We start from the raw sequence: 18,877 nt of genomic DNA on the forward strand, positions 1-18,877 counted from the left end.
GTAGGAGGATGCTGGAAAGACTCAACATGAGTCAGCTGACATTAAGGTGCCAGTGTGGTTTGAACTCATAGCCCTGGGTTGACAAGCTGAGCACTCTTGCAACTGAAGTATGGACCCCTGGACTGAGCTTGTCCTCGACGTGCCGTAATTTGTGGTTTTAAAATGTGTTACGACATCAATGGAAAGTCCTTAATATATTTCCAAAGCATCTTTGCTCATATGAAACCACCTACCAAGTGAATCAACACTTCACAACAAAAATGTTAAGCTCACGGTTCTAACTGTTCCTGTAAATAGTACAGTATAAATAGAGTTTCCAGATGATTAGAATAAATAATCATGATTTGATGAGGAAATAATGGTTAATTGACCTTACAGAGGGTTCTCAGACACAAACTTGGATTAATTGCAGATAGGAGGTGGTCAAGAAATTAATGAAGCACTAAGCATGTGTTCACAGCACAGCATTTCAAACTGAAAACATTCATTTATTTTCACAAACAAGCCTTTTTCTGTTCGAATCAGACCTGCACTTTCCCTGTTTTGAATGACTATAGCATCTGCCACTCTCATGTGCTCTACAGTGGTACTTGAGGCTGAAAATGAGACTGAACACAGCTACAGTATGACACAAGTGCTGTGATCTTTTTGTGTGCACAGCCTGTAATACAGAACAAGCTGTTGTCCTGTGTTAGACACCTATCTCACAAGGCTATTTCAGTCATTAATTGTTTGTTACAATTGTTTGTTTTTTTTTGCCTGATGCATTGCCAATTTTATATCAGAATATGCAGTGGTGTGGTCTAGTTAGCTGTAGTGAGTATAGGCTACTGTGATGTAGTCTTGTTAGCTGTAGTGGGTATACTGTGATCAACCCCAAATGTTACGTAATATGTATCCTTGCCTTTTTTAAGTGGGTATACTGAGATGGTGCTTTTTAAGTGGATATACTGTGTAGTCCTGCGTATCACGTAGACCAGTGGTTCTCAACCATTTTTCAGTGATGTACTGTACCCCCTGTCAAATATTTTTTCAGCCAAGTACCCCCTAACCAGCACAAAGCATTTTTAGTTGAGAAAAAAAAAGACTTAAAACAGAGCACTGTGCCATCAGTGTCTAATTTATTAAACTTTGGAACTGATAAACACATACAAAATTCAAACATTTTGATAAAAAAATATTTTGAACATTTTAAATTTGAATAATCCATGACTAAATTTATTACAAATTATTCTACTTTTTAAATATATGTATATTTTAAAATCTCACATACCCCCTGGAGTGCCTTCACGTACCCCCATTTGAGAACCACTGACGTAGACTACACCACTGAGAATATGCATGTACATGCCATGGTTTTTGGATTATACTTGTGCTACAATTGCTTGCCCTTACTTGTACAACAGATGCATGTTGCATATCATTCATTGTAACAAGCAGTAGCATGCAAGCTGTTGGCCTTCAGGTTGTCAGAACTACAGATGGGTAAAAAGGTCACTCAAGGTAAATGTGCTGTGACAGTGCTCAAATGTGGTGTTCATAGTTCATCACAAACAGATTTAGACAAAATATATTTTACTATTTATACTATATTTTACTTAAACTATAAGGATTGTCTTAGATGGAACATATTTATTATAGACTTAATATATTAGTACAGGATCGAATTATGGACTTGCATTGAACTCAGTCGGCATCTTGATATTTTTTCATATTTGCCATAATGCCAGATTATTAATAGGCTACACAAATCTTCTACAATGACCACCCAAAGGACATGCTTTAAAAATGCAGTGATCCTGTAAAGGATCACTCAGGAGTAGTTTGCGTTTTTGGTAACACTTTACTTGGATAGTCCTCTTACAGAGACTAACAGATCATTGATTAACATTGAAGTTCAGTATGTGAAATTTTTGTTGACTGGTGTTGAAAAAAAACATACTAACCAAATCCAACCCCTAACCTTAAACTTAATCATAACTTGTCATTAACCTAGTGTCAACAGATTTGCTGATTATTGTTGATTATTGTTGGTCGCTGATAATCTGAATATGTGTACTGTAGATAGTTGATGGGCTGACTATCCAGGTAAAGTGTGCCCACATTTTTTATGTAGCTACATGTAAAACTTCCATCATTCTTGTTTTGAAAAAGTGCACTGTTCTGTATATCTAAATGGAGCTTTCGAACTAAAATGTGTTTAAAAAGATTTTCTCTTATCTTAGTTTGAGAGCAGAGAGCAGGATTGAAGGTCAGACTCTCCTTACAGAGAGGACATGAGAACGGAATGCTTATGGGGAACCGCCCCCCCCAAACACACACACATCCCTGGGATAAGCCCACACCACATGCAGGAATAAGCATACACTTGGAACTGATCCCACCACCTCTGCCTGCCCAGCAGGTTTCTGTGTTGCCTTGATCGGTGGTTTTAACCCGCCGAGGCACTCCGCAGTCCACCGCCTGGGCGTGGGAGTCAGTCATGCCACCACTCCCCCTAACTCTCTTCTGGCCTAGATTGACTCTGACCTTGTTCACCGCAGTTCCACCTGAGATGGGAAATCCATAGCGGGGTACGAGAGCCCCCACATTAAAAAGTCACGGCTGAGAGGATTCTTTTTTAGTAGATTTCTAATTTTTTTCACATCAGCAAGCGTTGTCCACCAGCCTTATATTATCATATGCAACAGGCAGTCTTTAATAAACATTATTTTTACTACCAAGGGTTATTTAAGCATTCTGCTATGCAACTCACTGTGTGGTTATAGATAGCCTAGGGTGTACAACATGTACAATTTACAACCTTCACATATTATAGAGTTATAGAGCTCTTTGGAATGGACAGTAAGTAAGTAAAATGTTATTTGTATATAGTGCTTTTTGATGCACAGAGTGCAACTCCAAAGTAGCGGTTTGTGCTAATGAACAATATTATACCATTATTACTACTATACGTCTAGTGTCCTTTTCTTTTTATTTATGGACACTAATTAGTAGGGAGTAATACTGCAGCACAAATATACTTGAGTATAAGAAATGTGTTTTATTCTTCATTTTGATTTTCAATTTTGGCCCAAATCTGTGTGGTGGCAAAATGCTCCGTCTTTAGGTAATTATCCATTCATGAATGATTTAGTGGGCCACAAAGCATTTAACATATTTATGAAATGTAGCATGGTACTTCAATCATCTTGGGAGTTAAGGGATTATGGACTGAGAGACCGTCCACTTCACTTAATTGTATTGCCTTTAGGTTGTCAACCTAATGGAAAAACTACAGTATGACATGCTCCTGCCAACTGAAATAAGCAAATGGATTGTGTGTGTTTTTTTTTTGTGTGTGTGAATGTCATTTATTTCTGTGAAATCCAACTATTAAACCAACCCTAGGTCAGGTAAATACCATGCCACACAGATATTCTGTCTGTGACGGATCATAGGATTCATCCTCTTTCGCACATGAAGTGTCTATGGGATTTGAACCATTAGCACTGATGAAGCTTGCGTGAAGGTGTTATAATAAATCACATTATGTCTTCGCCGCTGGTTTCTTTCTACTAGGATACTAGTCCTTGTACTGTATAAGTCCACATCAGGTTTTAGCTGAATAACCATCTTCTTAGTTGGCAGGGTTTTTGTCTCCTTTTTTAAGATTTCAGCCTGCGTGGGTGCATGTGGTGCAGATATCCATAAGATTATGCACACCTTTGTAACAGCTTTGTTCGTCTCTTGGCATACATCACAAGTTACATTTTTTTTCCGTCCATTTGCTTTTCTACAAGAAACTGCAGTCGCTTCTCAAAAAGGCTGACAGGCTTATCTTTGCTGCCTGTTTCTATGTCTCCTAATATGGGTTCAGGCTGTTGCTTGAAGGCATTTGGGTGGTAGGATGATGTGCTGTGTGTGTGTGTGTGTGTGTGTGTGTGTGTGTGTGTGTGTGTGTGTGTGTGTGTGTGTGTGTGTGTGTGTGTGAGAGAGAGAGAGAGAGAGAGAGAGAATGTGACAAAGTACCTATTTATAATTGTGAGGAAAATGAATCCCTCCATAGGATCAGTTCACATCAGCCTCAAGTGCTAATTTCAGTTGTCGCATTTTTGGAAACGTGAACATGCAGTTGTCTTAAAACTCCCTTCAGAGCACAAAGAAAGTATTAATTATTTAAATTGTTTTAATTGCGTTATTCAAATTCCTAAGTGTTCATTTACTTCCTAGACATTACCAAACAGAAGGCTTTTTCTGTCTTAATTACAGGATATCCTACTGAAATAAAATATGTGGTTTGTGTGACAGTACAAAAGATACACCAATTAGCATTACAATGCTGACTGTCTGACTCAAATGTACTGTATGAATGAGCTAAAGATGATGATCAGGGATGTTCAGACTGAATGAAACCATCACAATGGCAACAGCAGCCATTCAAATGAACATCCCTCACTGATCACAGGCGTGGGGAGGAGAAGGGGGTGTCTACCTTCTTTTTGGCAGCTGTGACAATTTACGGCATCTTCCTTCATCGTGGTGAATCCTTTTGTATGTCACACGCCATGTGCGTCGTGACATACGTGAGATTCATCATGGCTGCCATATGCCGACGTGCTGATGGCTCAAGCACAGGTGTGGTCCTCCATCATGCAGAGATCATCGGAGGAAAAGGGTGGAGTGAGCGATGGAGTATGAGAGTGTGTGTGTGTGTGTGTGTGTGTGTGTGTGTGTGTGTGTGTGTTGCTGAGGCATAGAGGCATGGGGGGCTCTAGCAGGTTGAGTTAAGGCTGATGGGACAGAAGGCCCAAGTAATAGCCTCTGCGGCTCACTGGGTGGACTATCCAACATAAAGAACAATGCGACTGCCTCTCCCCTCCCAGGCACGAGTACCAGCCCCATGGATAATTCATCAGGTGTATTGCTGGGCTTAGGGCGACCGAACAGTGGGGAAGTATGGAAGAGTGAAAAGGTTGGATGATGGGGGGGGGGGGGGGTTAGGAGGGTCAGCTAAATGAGTGACAGCTCGGCATCATCACAATGACTACCTTCATGTAACCCTTAGCCAGTGAAGGCCCATTATTAATTCTGGAAATGGCCTCTTTGGCTGACAGTATTTGTCATGTGCTTTTGTTTAGGAATGGATAAAAGCCCATGTAGACATTCTCTGGTGTAGAGCTGACATGGAGAGTGACAATAACGAATGGGTTTTTATCCCACGTGAAACGTGATGTTTAATGTGAATTAAATATACATGGCGGTGACTGTCAGTTTCCCAGTGTTTTTCCAGTGGGTTTGAAGCATAAATTATACAATACCGAGATGGTGTTTTTGAGTCATTCGGGACAGACATTCTGGAGCATTAATGATCTCTTAAGAGGATTATGGAGAGGAACATGTGCATGTAATCATTTGTATAAGAGATGCCTTGGTGCAGTTTTGCTCTGCTTGGTGAGCTCAGGCACCTTTTATCGGCTAGCTTGCACAAGGGAATATCTGTGGGCCAGAGAAAGAGAACACATCAGAGTAAGGTTATGGTTGTACCAAGTGTTTACCCTTGAAAGGAAGAGTGTTTGATGGAATTGGGATTTGTTCATATTTGTTCTTCTTTGACCATGTCATGGAGAGGTCAGTGTTGCTGTTTGAGTCCCAACTGGTATCAAATAAATTGGAGTGCCTGGATGGGGTGGGGTGGGGGCATTCTTTTATAGAATAATGTAAGGGCTTTTTTGAGCCCTTTTTTACAGACTCATAAACTTCTAGACCAGCTTGGGAATTGCAGCCATCGGAAATAGGTTGCGTAGGTTGACTCACTCCTATGAGCTTGTTAAACATAGTAGAGGCAGTGCTTCAAAGAATGTAAAACAGGGTAGAAAGTCATTAAGTATAATACCAGAAAGGGAACACTACTAACAGAAACAAAATTGAAACAACAAAATTTGCTCTGTGTAGTAATGGCTGTAAAATTATTCTGTTTCACCGCAGGAAAAAGAGTCTTGCTCATGATAAGGGGAAGTGTAGAGTACTGACTTACCACAACAACAGATGCTGCAGCTGAACATTTCTCTCACAAAAACCAAATGCCTAAAAAAAGAAAATCAAGAATTAGGTGTACTACACTACTACGCAAACAGGAAACGGCACAGTGGACCCTTCGGAGAATACTATAGTATAATGCAGCTCTTTCCTGTGAGCGCTATCTAAATGAAAGGAGATTGTGGTGAGTGGGTGGGCGGTAGCACAGCTGCTTCGTGAGGAAAGGTTGCAATTATGTTCAAAGAAAGAATGTATTCACTGGATTGCAAATAAACAAACCATATATAAACACAAAAACACAATCAGACCAACACAGAAAGTGCAGAAAAACGTCAGAACAATGGACAAAGAAAACAATAAATAAATCCATAAAACACAGATTAGAATGGCACAGTGGTGGTCACAGTCAGGGGCAGGAAGTGTGTTTCAACAGCAAGTGCAAAGGACCAAACATGAGTCAATTGCAGACAAAGAAAGCACTGAACAAGTTATGTAAAGAGGAGTCAATTGCCTTTTCTTTTCTGGAGTGCCAGCAATACAGACCAACAGCAGACAGAGTAGAGACCTCTGACCAAAATGAATGGAATTTAGACAAAAAAAACAAAAAAAACATAAGCTGTATTACCTATTTTGATGGAGTGCCGTCACTACAGTTGAGTATATGCTGTGACTGCCATACCAACAAGCTTAACTCTGTGACGTTGTGGTCAAGCTACAGGTTTGGTGGCCCGGAGCCCTGGGTTTGAAGCCGGCTTGGGTAACTGCTCTCTCCCTTCGCTTCACCTAGTATGTAATAGTTTTGTTTTGGCTAATCAAACAAACTGTGTAGAATAGGGACGCTAATAGATGTACGTTATTGTCCCGATTATTCAGCTTCAGCTTTACTAAAGATAGACAAAGCAGGGATGTGGTAGCTCTATCAACCTTGTGTGGTTATCCTATTGGGACCTGTGGAAATGATTGGCTTTGGTATTTCTGGGGGGCCGCTGGTTTGCCATGTTGTTTGCCTGAGCCTCATGCTGGGTGACCCACAGGGCATCCCCAGAACCACTAATGAGCACATCATAGAATACCTGAATGGAAGTGGCCATGACCGGTTTCAGCATACTGTGCGTCTCCTCAGAGGCTTGCCATTTGATTTATATGTCGACTTGGCTATTTCTACGTCTTCTATTTGCCCCCGCTATTCAATACTTTTTCCCCCCGCGATGGATTAGGTCTCGATGGATCAGGTCTCTCTACTCATTTCCCATTCATCTTTTTTTTTAGTTTCTGAAATGAGGTTATGAAAATGAAACGATCAAACATCAAAATAGTTTAATATATGTGAGTGTCTTAGTAATCAGTCTTTAACAATATTTTCTTCTGTTCTTCTTCTGTTCAGCAAATAAAATTCAGGGAGATATACAGTGTGTAATCTCCAAAATGCATGAAAAGGTCAGTTTGCTAAATAAATCCAATTCATTAATAACAGCTGACTCACAGACATATTTGGTTCAGTTTGCACTGTTGTGTTAAAACCCAGCATAGCATACGATGTAAATGGTAGGAGTCTTCTCTTCATGGCTAAACAGACCACAGAGCAGACATGTCATTTTGACCATTTGGCCTGCTTGAACTGTCTGCGATTTAAATAGATGCTGATAAGGCCATCACCGAGGAGACGGCCGCATGCTAGCTGACAGGGTTCCATGTCTTCTTCACCTCCTTTATCTCTGGTCAATCCGAGGCTGGACATGCATAAAGACGGCTAATTATGTCCACCACGTAAGGATGCCACTGGAGCACACAATATGCTGCATACCAACAACTGATATATGCCTAGAAAGATAATAAATCTTGGATTGTTTCTCATTTTTGCATGAAAAACCTTGGATTGTTTCTCATGTCTGCATGTTATGGAGTTTGAGTGCTTTTGACAAATAACTAACAAATACATATTTCCATTATTGTTTGATTGAATGGTGGAATTTAGACAAAATATCTGTTGTCGGTGATATGGTTTGATGGTATGATATCAATGACAGGGTTAAATATTTCACCATGAAGGTTTATGTCCCATAATAATCTGCAATGCCATGGCATTAACAAAATGTCATGATGCATCCAATATTAGCCAGACCAGATGGTCTATACATTTCTGCAAGTTAGCATGCTCAAAAAATACAGACTCCATTGGTGCTAGCTAAGGGCTTCTTAAAGGTTTATCTGTGAATTGTGATATCTGAAAAGGGGGAACACACCCAGCTTACATTTTAGTAATCCATGAAAATTCAGATTTTTATAGTCACATTTCAATACGTTTGACAGATGTTCTCTCCTCTTACATGTATACCTTTTGGCAATCTAAAGTCTTGGAGAAATAAGATTTAAAAGGACTCTCTAAGCATGTCAGTGCAGTGCATGTAAAGACAACCCAAGCAGGCTCAGCGCTTCATGAATATTTGCACATGTAGACATGTTTCATACTGCCACATACCAGGGGGGTTCATGTGTGGTAGATCTACCACCTTCAAAAATTCAGCCAGACAAGCTAAAGATTTAAGGAAAGAATATCCAGAGACTTTAAATTCAAATAGCTTTGATTTATCAGTTTACCTCAAATATACATGCCTGTGTGTACAAAGCAGCCACAGTGCAAATTGCATCAGGACTGTAAATTCAAATTCCGCTGACCATAATCTACAGTGGCAACAGCCTCTATAAAGACCATATAATTTCTGAGCCCTTGAGGATTTTATTTAGTTTATTACCTTGTTTCCCTCTGAAACAGAGATTACTCCCCACTGGTTAATGGGGGTATGCTCACCAACTGAGCCCCCGTTTGGAAAATGAAGGAATGAGATTTGATTTGGGCGAGATTAGATGAGTGCTGTAGCACAATCCAGCCAGCAACATCTTTTACAGGAGGCAGAAGTGTCAGGACGCTATTGTCTTGCCAATATGCTGACAGCCACAGCAGGGCAATGAATTGTACCATGCCAAGGGAAAAAAACATAAAAAGAGCCTCTGCTTCCCAGGCCACCAGCATACACACACACACACACACACACACACACACACACAGCCCCTTGTTTCTTAGCTTCCTCAGGAACCTTATAGGAGCCCTTGGATACAAGTACTAGGATAGTGTCATTATTGCAACCCTCCACTAAATTGTAATGGTCACCGTGACCTTTTTCACAGATCAGTAAGCTGAAGGCAGAGGATGTCCAACAAAGAAAACAATACTATGTATTGCCAACTAGTATGGTTGGAATAAATTTCAATGGACATAATTTGGTTATCAGATATGATCTAAGTCAGTGGTTTTCAAAGTGGGGGCCACGAGGGGGTGTCAGGGGGGCCCCAGCAAGTTGGAAGGAAAAAGAAAAGCAGCAAATACATTTGAAGAATTTAAAATATACCTATTACTATGAGGGTTGTTATACAATGCCATTATAATAATTTGTCAAATATCTGTACATTATATTTTCCATGATAATGACTGGGAATAATAGTAGAGTGATAACTCTCATATAGCAGAAAGCCCCAAATGCAATTTTGTATACACTGTATGCTCCATCGCGAAGTGCTTGTTGCTAAAATAATTATTAGGATTAACTTAATGTATTTTACATTTGCCGTAATATTGTCGATGGGTTTAATAACACATCAAGGGGGTCCTTGGCCAGAACCTAGTGGTATTTGGGGGGCCTTGTCGTGGAAAAGTTTGGTGATCTAAGTGATGATGTTGTTTGGACACTAAATGACAACTACATTAAATGACAGAACAGAGCACACACGTGATATGACATGACCCGGAAGTAGTTAAGATTCATGGCCAATTTGCTTATGAAGAAATTACTAAAACATGGCTGCCAATAAATGTAAATGTAATTATTGGACTATCTGTTATTTTCCCATCTGGTCAATTAAACAAATATGTGGCTACAGGCTAAATACTGCACATATTGGGCTGTTATTTGTTTTCAGTGAAATACATACAAAATGACTTTGTGATTTAGGGATGGAGGTTGTTGGATTAAGTTCCAAACATCTGTATTTCTCTTTGTATCTTGGGGTTTGAAAGCCCCTCAGATCCATACAGTACAGCGCCTTCTCATCATAAGCCCCCTCTCTTCTAACAGTCATAATGTGTTTGATTACTGAAGACCATTTTCTTTCTTATAATGCCATTAAAAGTGACAAAAACACACTGGGACATGGCTGCAAATCAGCAGTAGTATAATAACATAATCGTGCCTGTAAAAGCATTCCTTGATAGCCTGTCAGAGCACAAAATGTCCCGCTTTGCTCCTGCTCAGTGTTTTTTAGAGTGCTGAGGCTGTAAGAGAGCTGTTGGCCTGACTGTGCTATTAAGCACAGTCTGTGTTTGCAGTCATATTTCCCACTTAGTGGGCTTTAACACTCAGGTTCAAGCAAATACCCTTTGAGAAGGGAACTCTTCCTTTAAACCCAGTGCTGTCCTACCCAAGCGTGAGCCGATGATAATGAAATTCACATGTATCTTTCTTGATGCTTCACTGCCTTTTGGGGAGGCATGTCTACTTTAGAGGAATATCCATGTACAGTATACATTTTTGCATTCACATAAGTGTTTGTTGACATTGTTTTTAATTTATTTCCAGATGGCCAGTTAGTTACTGTGATTCTCATGCTGAGTGCTCTCTTAGATGGAAAAAAAAAGAACGCTATTTTACTCCCAGGCTGAATGTCTGTATTCATGACTTGAGTGAGAGGATATTGTCTGTGTGAAGCCCACAGCGCCCCCAACCCCTCAAGTATGGGTACTACTACATCAGGACCTTACCTAAAGGGAACATGGCTATACTGGTCTTCCCTCTACAACAGCACAGTACCAAAATACATTAAGGATCAAAAATACATTTTTATTTGAAAACCATGTGATTGTGAACGAAATGGCTATAATATTGTTTCACAGACGAGGCTTTGAGTCGTGATTAAATCAGCCAAACATGGGCACCAACTCTCTTTTCAAGAAGCTTCAATTTCCAGGCTCTCAAATCTCACAAACATAGGCTACAGGCAGAAGAAAATAACAGTGTAGCCAATTGAGATGTGATTAATCACCTGTGAAAAAAAATTCTACTACGACCTAAATTATATTATATTTATATTATATTATATTATATTATATTATATTATAGTAATATTTGAGAGTTTTTCCGGTTGCCTGTATACACCCTTTATGACCACTTGATGTAGGACTACTTTGAGGGCTACAACACATTACAGTTCTAATTCTCACCTCCTCCCACCCTCCCGTCGATGCAATACAGCCACAGAGAATTCTTTCGAGCTGTACAGATTAGACTGAAGCTGAACGAACGGTCATCTTTGAGGCGAATGTGTAGGAGACACTGTCTTTCTGTCTTCGCACACCCACCCTCTTTTGATGACTAGCACTATCAGACGCTGGAGAACTCTCCCTTAGAAGGACAGGATCCTGATCGCAGGAACAGACTCAAATACCTTAGAATGACTTTGCAGATCCACTGGACTATTCGTTGAATACAAAACAATCGGGGATCTGACAGAAACCAAATGAATTCTTTAATTGCTGACCAGATGCAATGGACTTGAGATAGTGACTGTCAGTTCGTCTTTTGCGGTGGGACTCGCTGTTTGAGGAGATGAGTGAGGATGCTTGCAAGGCTCAGTAGGTGAGTCGTAATACCACACGCTCGACTGCGGCAGGTAGACTAGCACCAGTCATTATCGGCTTTCTATAAACATTAAGCCAACGGAGCTTTGCAGTAGCCTAAAGTAAGCCAAGGTGTGGTTCACATACATTGCTGTAGCATGAATTCAAATACTGTTTTCTTGAAATGGAGACGCTGCACCGTAAAGATAAATTCTAGAGTGTTTTGACAGGCTACAGCATATTGGCGCAAAGGCAGTTTGCATCGTAGATTTTCACCGCGCCTATTGCGTAGCCTAACACAACGTTTTTGGAATAAAAAAACAACATAGGATGCAATCTTTTTTACCTTGTTTGGCTGGATACCTCAAGTTACTAAGTGAAGGAATTATTGGCAGCCCGCTGTGGAAGAGTGGTGCTTTCACATTTATGTGAGTCCGTGCGTCCTCTTCAGGTAGGCTACAATGTCGAACCGGATGACGAATATACCCTTTTTATTTCAGAGTGAACCTAAGAATTGTATAGTCAAATGAACAAATGTAAATCTAACAATGTGTGTGTGTTTGTGTGCGTGTTTGTGTGTGTGTTCGCGTGTGCGCGCGCGCTCCTATGTGCTTAAATCAGAAATGAAATATTGCTGTGCATGTTCTGAGAGCTATTAACGCCCAGTTCTTATGGTCGTGACTTCTTTCCCTATACACCAGCTTCTCTTTCTTATATTGCAAACACTTTGATTATTGAGAGGGATGTATAATAGACTGTTATTGTTTGGTGATGTTTGATGACCCCCCTCTCTCTCACATCTAGCAGCACATTTAAGAGCCGAATGATTCAATACTGTCCAATCTAAAGTAGTGCAGGACCTATCAGTAATAACATAGCTGGCATATTCTTTATGTGTAGCTGCAATGAACAGATTTTTACATTTTTTATCTATGCTCATGTGAATAGCTAAGCATTTTGTTCTTATGTGATCAGTAATGCTGGCTACACTTTATAAAAGCCTACCTACTTACTGTCTCAAGCCAACATTTTTGTAACTTAAAATACTGTAATGAAAGCTTAAATATTTCATTTCACATACAGACCTGCCAGGGTGTGGCAGTTGTTTGCTGTTTTCTCTGATATTCTTGCTTGGCTTGTGTATGTGTGTGTGTGTGTGTGTGTGTGTGTGTGTGTGTGTGTGTGTGAGAGAGAGAAAGAGAGAGAGAGAGAGAGTGTGTGTGTGTGTGTGTGTGTGTGTGTGTGTGTGTGTGTGTGTGTGTGTGTGTGTGTGTGTGTGTGTACGCGCGTGCATGTTCCCATCTGTCAGAGTAAAGAAATCGCCAGCCTTTATGCAAAATGCTTTAATTATTCTATTCTTAACCATTAAAACACTGCAATGTCCTGGCCACATATTTTTAACATTATTGCTTTGTTAAATGTATTAGACTTTATATAATATCTTTATCTTTAGTGACCTTGCTATGGCTTTGCACATCTGTGCATTTATTTAAGTGGCATCGGGAATAGCTCATTTAGGTTATCCAGCCACAATATTTTGAATTTGTTCATCTATACTTTCAGTTAATTATGGTCATTCCCATGGCCATTCCCATGTTCTATTACTTACATACATGTTAACAGCTGAATACTATTGGTGATTTATTAGTTGTGGTGCTTTTTGTTGGTGCAATTATGTCAAAGGTACATAACCTATTGTCTTAAATAGCAATGTTTGTGTTGTAGAGTATTTTGGAGTATTTCTTTTGTCAAAGGTTTTGACATTTGGAAGGTGTACTTCATGCATTCTCATCCCAGTGCTACACGCCATTATCCCAGTGGTGCTCACCAATCTTAGATGGGCCTGGCTCCCCTGAGACCAAGCAATGATGGAGCAGAGGTTGGTTTTGTGTCCTACAGGTTCATGCTGTGGTGTGGTGGGGTAGAGTTAACACCTCTCGCTCTCCTGACAACTCCCTAATGTGTAAGGTCTTCATTTAAAATTCCGTGATGACATAGCATGTTTTTTTTTTTTGGTCTTGTTTTCCTTTTTGAAAGGCTGCTTAAAGGCCTGCTGTTATTGTGCAATGCCAGTTAGATATTAATTCAGCTGTTTCACCAGATCCCTGGGCTAATGTGCTGTCAGGAGGAGCGTGCTATTACTTAGTTCTTGTTATTGTTCTTCTCTCAGTTCATTTGGAAGCTCACTGTACTCCAACGGTTTTGTAGTTTTGTCCTTGGTGGCCCTGCTTGAATCGTAGCAAATCCATCCACACAGGGAGACATTTTCAACATGGACATGTGCAGTGGTACGCGTCTCTGGCTGGCTGTGGTATAATTTGGAGAATGTCGTGTTTCTTGGCGGTATGCTGGGCTCCAGCTGTGAGCTGTGTGGCTCTCTCACAGTGAAACCTGAGCACCCAGATTGATGTGGATTGTTTGTCTCCGGGTTTGCTTCTCTGGGACTGCTGTTTATTCCTCTATGTCTCTCTTGCCACTCACTCAAGGTTAAGCTACTGTAAAGATGTTTTTTGTTTACTTCTGTGTGTAGAAAGGAAACCAAAGGGATGTCAATATGATACCTCAACATAGATATGTTGCAGTAGAGGTAAAATTAACCATTTTCAGGCATGTCAGTCCAAAAGGGTGTTTTTTTGTTTAGTGAGAAAAATTGTTACAGACCATTGTGCTGTTAATTTAGAGATGGAGTTTAGGTTGGTTGGTGAAACAAACAATGGCATTCACCTTATCTTAAAATAAATTGCACAGCCCCAGAGAAAAAGGCAACATTCACTCTTTTTAGTAAAGCTGAATCAAATTGATACCAAACTGAAATGTCAAAATGAAATGCCTACCTATTCTGTGGTCATTCCAAGATCATACAAATACACACAGGCATGGAGATTGACATACATGCGTGCACTCACACAAAAATATACAGACACACACTCACCCCTCCCTCATCTACCCCATAATCACATATGAGCAACATCATTTTTGTCCTAGTGGCATTTAGTACATTCATAATCCACTACTTGCTGTAAATTTGTGATTGTGTTCAACCTTAAAATGGTCATTAAGATGGGTCTACTGATTGCATCCCAGGGAAATGTCACGAGATGTTGGGGACAGGCAGTATACATGGCAACCAGACATACTGGCCTAAAGAAATCAGATGGAGAATGGGCAATCACTTGAAGAACTGTGACATTCGTACACACACACACACACACACACACACACACACACACACACAGGATTAATCTTTGCATGTGGTTTGGTCATGGTACCATACCCAGAAGAGCTATATCACCTTTTAAAAACATTTACAAAGCTTGAGTATGCACCCAGACTGCCCAAGGCCTGAGAAACAACATGGCCCGTAAAAGGGCAGTAGGCAGCAGGCACTGGAGCAAGATGATGTCCTCGGCAATGCTATTTCCAGAAGGTCTTTTCTTTATACTCTATTCTCTCAGTGGTTAAAACATGGAGCTACTAATCTCCATTTGTGGCGTTCTCAAGTCAGACAGCGCTTCTTAAAACTACCATTTATAAGCCGCTTTTAACAGATTAGATGGCAAAATAGACCTTACTGTGTTTTGAAAACAAGGTCGTCTTTTAGTTTGGGTTTCTGTTTTCCCCCTTCTTTTTTCCCTCCTCTCTCCACCAGCCCCATTTTCAAAGCAGCCTTGCAAAGCACCCGGTCACTGGGAGGGTCAGGGTTCGAGGCTTTGAATGGTGTGATTATGCTTACAAAGTGTCTCTTGCTCATCCAGGAAGCCAAATCAGTATTCCACGGTTGTGGGTGAATCAATGCCACTGCCTCTGCTCCTGTTGCTATGATGAATTAAAAGGACACACCCATCATTTGGTAGATGTGATGATTGACATGCATGTCAGCGACTGATCAGGTGGGCTGCAAATCACATTAGGTGGGGGTGGATAACAGCCCAGCAGGGGCTTATAAGGCAGAATCTGGTGCTAGGCGAGCCTGTCAGCATCTGGAGGGGGAAGTATAGCTGAGGTAAGCAGTGTCCTGCAAATGCAGGCCCCTAATTGGATTTGTTTATTTGTCTGTGGTGGCCATATTGATATGGCCCCAGCAGTAAATATATCACAGTGAAAGCATCAATATTCATTATATTATCCAACATTTGATTTGTGCGAATATGGTAAATAAACGGAAATAGAAATCAGATGGCCCATATTTGGATTCCCTGTGGTAGGCCTACTCCAGTGGAAGGCGCTCTCATTGCAGAGGATGTTGTTATTGCTGAAGAAGATGGCACAATTGGGCTGTTGTTGATGCGTATGATGGCCAGATTCTGTCAGCAGAGTAGATTAGAGCCTTCATTTGCTGTGGTCTAAAACAAAAGCCCACGGAGAAAGCATCTACTGTAGATGCCGTAGTGGAGTGAGCTCAGAGGGCCATTAATGTGTCCATTTACCCCCGTTATGATGGCCTCCGTGACTGCTGTCACTGAGAGACCTTCGCTGTGGTGATTACCCCGCTGAATGGCCACTTCAGGTCCTCACAGTTCACTCCTGAGTGACAGATGAAACAATGGCCAGGCTAAATATTTGTACATTATTGAGCTGCTGATGTCAAGTATGACGTTGTTGCCATTGTTTTAAACCTGTAATGATTTACAGCAGATAACGACGTGACGAGAGCATGTGACGAGAATTGCATCATCAACATGCCATGCGGGGTGGGGTGTCGTGTTGTGTGCCCCCCAACATATGTGACCGCGCGTCAATGACGCTCGTCTTTAATGCGCATTTATGTGCACGGAGGAGTATGCCACTTCCTTAAGCTGTGTTATTTTCTAATGCATGGTTGTTTCACCTGTCCTTAATGCCAGCACCAAGTGAGAACATCTAAATGGTTCCATAAAGCTTTATGGAAGACATTGTGTTGTTGCCCATTAATAAAAGCCATTAATGTCAGCTAATCATTTCAGAGTGCATTAAGGATAGACACACTCTCTGTTTTTCTTGCCTCCTATGCATGCAGAGGGGTCTTTTCCTGATACTTGAATTACAGCCTGTCAGATAATTATAATATTTTAATGCTCTGGAAGCCGCTTTTTTCTCATCCTTTCAGCTGTCCAGCGTGCTTGCTTTTAATATGTTTGTTAACAGCAACATCCCAAGCATTCATAGATGGCCAAAATGTGGCCTTTTACGGAACAATACACTAGGCTTTTAATTCTTTCCCAGTGCCTGTTTTAAATAGCCCCAGAAGAGAATATTACGGTCTTTTATTACTGCACATCAAGCTGACTTCTTCTAGATCTTCTCACACATACATACTCACACTAAACCTGTTAGACTGACTTTTTTTTTAAAAATGTATTTATTTTTATATTTTTTTTTTATTATAAAATGTGTAGTTTGCCTAACACTGTCAACCACTGTGCTATGTGTTCAGATGGTATCCTTTCCTGCATCTTTATTTTTTCCCTAGGATCCCCTATGTCAGTGCTATTCAATAATTGCTGCTGTGACACAGGGATGTGTAAGTAGCCAGTTATACCCAGTTACCAGGTGCAAAAATAGAAGCACATCTGAGCTACCTCTGTTCTGTCAATTTCAAAGAAACATGAGAAATGTAAAGTCACACTCACACACACAAACACACACACACACACACACACACACACACACACACACACACACACACACACACACACACACACACACACACATACATGCAAACATACACATTGCTAGCTTACAAAGTCTACTGAGAGGGAGCAAATAAGGAAGTGAGGTGTCATATATCCAGTGGAGGCTAATGGCACGGTATCTAAGAAAGAGTCCAATACCCACTTAGTTATTGGAGAGGGGAACGTTGACCAGTGATGATGCTCTCACTCCCAGACGCATCAATGCATCACGGTCAGTCCTTGGGAGTCAGATGACAGTGGAAAGGGCGAATATCGAGCTGCGCTGAGATTAGCTGAGCCTCGACTGATGGTACCATATCTCATCAGATCAGTAATCCTCAGAGATTCAGAACCTGTCGGGACCCGACCCGTTGTTGGCCTACCGCCCGCCTGATCCGTTCTGCACATACGGAGCGGTAACAACAAGTACTTAATTGTCTTAATTTAAATGTTTTTATACACAGACTGTCACTGTGAACTGCATACATTAACTGCCAGTTGATCAGCTTGGCCATCAAGTGTTTCAACGCAGGCAAATCGTTAGGTGTCCTAGTATGCCTAAGTAGTTGTGCACAGGCACAGACAGAACCATTGTGCCCGCTAACTACGTTAGCATCAGTAATCCTGAGTTTCAGAACCATTGTGTGCGCTAGCCACGTTAGCAACAGTAATCCTCAGAGGCTTAGAACCATTGCGCGCGCTAGCTACGATAGCATCAGTAATCCTCAGAGGTTCAGAACCATTGTGCATGGTAACTATGTTAGCATCAGCCCTGTTGCCCAGCATAAGAAAAAGCCCTCAAAAGCTCTGCAAAGAGCTGACAACATGGAAGATTGGAGAATGAGTCACGTGTTGCATTGGTTGACATGTACACAATTGTAGATGAGGGCAAGCTGACACACAAGGTGTAGGAGGGGAATAATCCATTCAGGTTGTCCCTGACCAGCAGTGGAATAACTGGAAATGAATGTTTACCTGGGTGTGTTTTTCTGAGAGGAATTTGTAACACAGACTGACCCGATACCAGAAGGCTGAATGGTTCATTGTTAATGGCAAACTCATGAATTCTCACAACGTCCATTGTGCTCTGGAGACTTGCCATTGGATTTTGATTGGGTTAAAGCTATCAGTAGTGGAAGCTGGACAAAACATTTATTGACAGTGAATGGATTTGTTCATAGAGAAAACGGATAACGTTAGATTTAAAGGGGCTGCCTGAATATCCACAAATTTACCATGCTCAGTTGACCATGGAGCAATTATATTTGTCTCTGGAGACAGGCTGATATGATATGTTGCTCAGGTTGTCTGGTTGTCAGGTTGTTGATTTTATCCATGCAATTTGGTAAAAAAAAAATGTATCCAAAAATGTTCCAATGTTTTCTTCTTTTTCCCAGCATAGTCATTCCAAATGTAATATTTGAAATGACCACACTTTCCTTTCATTGTCATCATAAAGACTCCCCACAGTTTGGTGATTGCCCTTCAGGAAAATCTTTCCTAGAAGATCTTCTTAATCAGTGAAAAAAGCCAGCTACAA

The 18,877-nt window shown here is 40.8% G+C and overlaps 1 protein-coding gene and 1 long non-coding RNA gene across 4 annotated transcripts in view; one reads left to right on the forward strand and one right to left on the reverse strand.

Annotated features, from left to right (window-relative positions):
• The window catches only part of lingo1a (leucine rich repeat and Ig domain containing 1a), a 71,088-nt gene that overhangs the window by 37,713 nt on the left and 14,498 nt on the right, over positions 1–18,877 (forward strand). The window contains exon 1 of one of the 3 annotated variants that reach the window (XM_048257862.1): positions 11,303–12,137. The exons of 1 other annotated variant lie outside the window; for it this stretch is intronic. The gene's annotated coding sequence lies outside the window, so the exon portion shown is untranslated. Of the gene's footprint in view, positions 1–11,302; positions 12,138–18,877 lie in introns of those variants that run through there. One more of the 3 variants, XM_048257865.1, reaches the window with a different exon arrangement.
• Positions 5,278–12,147, reverse strand: LOC125303908. The gene is made up of 3 exons (XR_007195137.1): positions 12,033–12,147; positions 6,017–6,066; positions 5,278–5,478 (listed from the first exon to the last, which is right to left on the reverse strand). It is a non-coding gene; the product is annotated as an uncharacterized LOC125303908 (long non-coding RNA).

This window comes from Alosa alosa, chromosome 11 (assembly GCF_017589495.1).
Source record: "Alosa alosa isolate M-15738 ecotype Scorff River chromosome 11, AALO_Geno_1.1, whole genome shotgun sequence".
Lineage (NCBI taxonomy): Eukaryota > Metazoa > Chordata > Actinopteri > Clupeiformes > Clupeidae > Alosa > Alosa alosa.